Raw genomic sequence first — 4,473 nt, forward strand, 5'->3', positions numbered from 1 at the left:
ACATGTTCTTTTGGATTGGTGTTACAGGGTTCTTAGGATATAATCCCAGCAGTGGAATTGCCAGGTCAAAAGTCAGACCCATTTTTAGTTTTCCGAGTAAATTCCATACTGTTTTCTGTAGTGGTTGTACTAGTCTGCAATCCCACCAACAGTGAACTAGGGTCCCCTTTTCCCCATAACCTCTCCAACACTTATTTGTTGCTTTGTTTATGATGGCCATTCTGACAGGTGTGAGGTAGTATCTCATTGTGGTTTTAATTTGCATCTCTCTGACAGCTAGCAATACTGAGCAAGTTTTTCATGTGTCTCTGGGCCCTCTGTATGTCCTCTTTGGAGAAGTGTCTGTTCAAGTCCTTTTCCCATTTTTTAATTGGGTTAGATGTCTTCTTAGAGTGGAGTCATGTAAGTTCTTTGTATATTTTGGAGATTGAACCTTTGTCTGAGGTATCATTGGCAAATATGTTTTCCTATACAGTGGGTTGTCTTTTTAATTTAATACTGTTTTCTTTAGCCATGCAGAAGACTTTTATTTTGATGAGATCCCATTCATTTATTCTTTCCTTTATATTCCTCGCTCTAGGGGACATATCGGTAAAAATGTTGCTGCGCTGAATATCTGAGATTTTCTTGCCAATGTTCTCCTCTAGGACTTTAATGGTGTCACAGCTTATATTTTAAGTCTTTTATCCCCCTTGAATTTATTTTGGTATATAGTGTAAGTTGGTGCTCAAGTTTCATTTTTTTGCACGTAGCTGTCCAGTTCTCCCAACACCATTTGTTGAGATTATATGGTTTTTATTTTCAGTCTATTAATATGTAGCATTACATGAACTTATTTTTAAATGTTGAACCAACCTAGCATTCCAGAAATACACTCTATTTGGTCATTATGTATTACCATTCTACATAAAACTGAATTTGATTTGGTGATATCCCTTAAGGATTTTGTATCTATATTTGTGAGGGATTTTGGTCTGTAATCCTGTCTCATCTGCCGGATTCTGGGGTCCTCCCGTGGTGGGGCGCCTCCTGCACTGACCCCTCCAGCAAGGCCCATCCAAAACCAACTGCTCACACCAGGCCGCGTCCTCACTCAGAAGGACAGAGAGTCTGCTCAGAGTTAAAAGATGAGTGCTGGATGGGGAATCACTGTGGGAACCAGGCTGTGTGGTTTTAAAGTTCTGAGTGACTTCTGTGTGTAGGAGTTTTAAGGCCACCTGGATTTTACTTGCAGTGCTGATGTCAAGTCCAACGGCAGGGCCCTCTGGCCAAGGAGAGACGCGAGTCTCGGGGAGAGGCGGTGTCTCCTTTGGGCACTGGAGTTGACAGTAAAGAAGGAAAGCTCTCCCTGACTCCGGTTCTGGACACCCTTTTCCCTCAGGCTGCAGATGGTGTGTCCACGGTCAGGGCCATGACAGTAGTCTCATCATCTTCTATCTTGACGCACTTCAGCTTTAGTTGCTCCCACTGGTCGCTGTTCTGGCGCTTTGTGGGCAGGGAGGCCAACACGGATGCATGTGTCCCCAGCACCAGGTGTCTACCGTTCTGTGTGACAGTTTTGATCAGCAGCTGGTACTGATCAAGAGGCACCTGCTGCAGGATGGTGACTGTCTGCACCTGGCTTCTCTGCACTGCCTGGAAGACGCGGCTCATTGCAGGAATAGGCTACACTTTCACTTTACCCTCCCAGCTATCCCCATGGTCCTGCAGCTCTGACTTTGGGGGGCAGGCAGCATGGCCACCTGTGTGACAATGGCCTGCCCAGCGACTCTGGTGAGGGACACCGCTGGGATCAGGTGGACGAGGAGCACCCTTTGCACGAAGGGCTGCGGGGAGGTCGAGGTGGTCATGGGGGCGGGGACAGTGTAGGTGCTGGGATTAACCTGGGCTGACTAGACAGACAGCCCAAGCCTGGTGCGCTCTGGGCAGACCACGCTTCCTGGATGACTGCCAGTTTGGCTCCAAAGGCGCTGCGGAGCTCTCCCAGGACAGGCTCCCGGAGGTCTGGGTATTCCTGGAGTGAGCAGACAGCACTCTGGCTGGGTTAGGAGAGGCTGCACACTGCTGGAGGAGAGTGGCCCCAGGGGGGTCCTGAAGCAGGGCACGCCCCCGAGGCCCCCAGTTCCCGAAAGCCTGTTCCACCAGTTTGCTCTCCCATGCAGGGTTCTACTCTCCAGAAGGATCCCTAGCCTGGCTCTCCCTGGGAACGTGGCATTTTGATACAGCAACAATTCAGAGAGGTTGTGGCTAGTTGAATTCTGCCAGCCCTCGTCTGCAGTCCTGTAGTAGGGATACTTTTTAGTGATGTGTGTAAGAATTCCATTGAGGGTGAGCTGTTTATCAGGAGCCATTGTCATTTCCTGTGTGATTAACTGTGCATAGAAGTAAGATGGGTTTGAGTCATCTTTTGGGTTGTCTCTACCTGAAGTTTCCTTTTCATTTTCTGGCTGCGAGATGTCAGCCATTAAATTGAGGTCAGATAGTATCACATAGCCCATTGTACCCTGGAGATCCTGCTCCCCGGGGGCCAGATGGGCAGGAGTTTGCAGCACTGATGGTCCCCGTGAGGGAAGGAGGGGGCTGAGGTGGTGGGCCATAGAGTCTGGAATGCTGATGGTCAGGGGCGAGAAGTGGGCCTGCACTGTTTGCCTGGGGATGAGGACATCTCCAGCAGCTCCCTCTTCCCACAGGAGATGGACAGGGCAGTGAACGTGATCTTGATGATCATGCTCAGGAACCTGAACGTGCACACGCGTGGCAGCTGCAGTGGCGCTGCCCTGAGCCTCTAGAACACCATCAGCTAACACACCGGTCTTGCAGAGGCAGTGCAGGTAGAGTTGCAGCTGGCATCTGGCCCTGATTGCACGGAGGGCTCGGGAGCCTCTGCAACAGGGCTGCCACTGGGGGGCGTGAAGATCTCCAGGTGGCACCTCAAGATGAAGCTCCAGTTGATACTCACATCCACCTAGCCCTGTGACCAGTTGTAGCTGCTGGTCACAGAGCACTATTTCATCAGGTATTTGAACTCGCAGCCCTTGAGGCACGTCACAGCCCAGATGCCCAGCAGGAACCTGCTGCGGGTTCCGCCTCTGCCACTGTAGCCGCCAGGGGAGGCCTGCCTGCTCCAGGGAGTGCCTGGACTTTGCTGCGACTCGCCTCAGTGGGCTGGCCTTTTCTGGAGCTGAGACCCAACAAGGCAGCGTGCAGGCTAGTGACCAGTGGTGGTGAGAGGCAGGACACATGCCAGGAGTGAACTACTAACTCACATAACAAAATTAATGAATCTTAAATTTATTTTGCTACATGTTGGGAACCGCTCTGACTGGTTTCAGGAATTATAACTGCCTCCCATGACTAAGACTGAGTGACTTACCTCCGGAATGTGAGCCATTGAGGAGACAAAGCTTGTCTCTGGTAGCAAACGCTGCCTCAGCTTACTCCCTTGACCCCTAAAGCATGGTCGATGTCCATGACGGGTATGACCCCTCAGAGGAGGGGCAACCTAAGGCAGACACAATCACTTGGGAGGCCATCATGGAAGGACTCCAGGGGCTGCGACAAAGAGGGAGCGATGGACCCTCATGCTCCAACTATTCTGACATAGCCTGAGTCCCCATTTCTGTCTGGGAGAAGCACTTTCTGGCTCTAATTCACTTGAGCCTAAAAAACCCTATGATGGGGAAGGCGGTGCAGCCCTGTGCTGAAAAGGGTGTGTTCCCCAGGTGATCAGGCCTAAGAAAGAATATGTAAAATCCTGTGAAACCTGTTTTGTTTAGAGTGCTCTCATTTAAATGATAAGGGTCCAAGAAAGATTTTGGTTCCTCAAAGTTTTATGGCTCTTTAGCTATCTGACCCTGACTGAGAATAAGCCCTCACAGTTCTTTAAAACTATCTATTGTTTGATCCTTACCTGTATTCTTGTGCAAATGAACCCAGTAAAAGCCCCTTGAGGAAGGGGCTCTTGGCCTTTCCCCTTTGAGGGATCGGCTACCTCTCCTCCCCAAGCAGATAGTGTCTTGGTAGTTCCACTTTCAGCCATGTCAGATGGGGGGACTTTTTGGGCAAAGTTGCCCCCAAAGCTAAGAAAAGAAGACAAACTAAAAAGGCTAGAAAATATGATCTCACTTATTACAGACTCTGGAAAAGGTAAAGCTGTTGGGATAAAAACAGATTAGTGGTTGTCAGGGCTTTTGGAAGGGAGAGTGCGATGGAACTGATATGGTACTGCAGTGGTACGTTCATGATGCCATGCATTTGTCAAAACCCATAAAACTTAACAGCACAGGGTGTTCACTTTAATGTATGCAGATTAAACAAAACTAACCAGTACTGTGTTTTTTGGACAGTCCTGGGATTTAATGCAGACTACGATTAAATGTATAAAAAATGTATGTCGTGCCCTGGCTGGTGTAGATTAGTGGATTGAGCGCGGGCCTGAGAACCAAAAGATCATGGTTCGATTCCCAGTCAGGG

General features: G+C 49.3%; 1 pseudogene; it reads right to left on the reverse strand.

The window, feature by feature from the left end:
- Positions 1-1,207: 1,207 nt before the first annotated feature.
- LOC119050897 (forkhead box protein K2-like) lies at positions 1,208-3,471 on the reverse strand (annotated as a pseudogene).
- Between the last annotated feature and the right edge of the window lie 1,002 nt (positions 3,472-4,473).

The sequence above is a fragment of the Artibeus jamaicensis genome, unplaced genomic scaffold (genome assembly GCF_021234435.1).
Source record: "Artibeus jamaicensis isolate MK-2021 breed Jamaican fruit bat unplaced genomic scaffold, CSHL_Jam_final contig_867, whole genome shotgun sequence".
NCBI classification, from domain to species: Eukaryota; Metazoa; Chordata; class Mammalia; order Chiroptera; family Phyllostomidae; genus Artibeus; species Artibeus jamaicensis.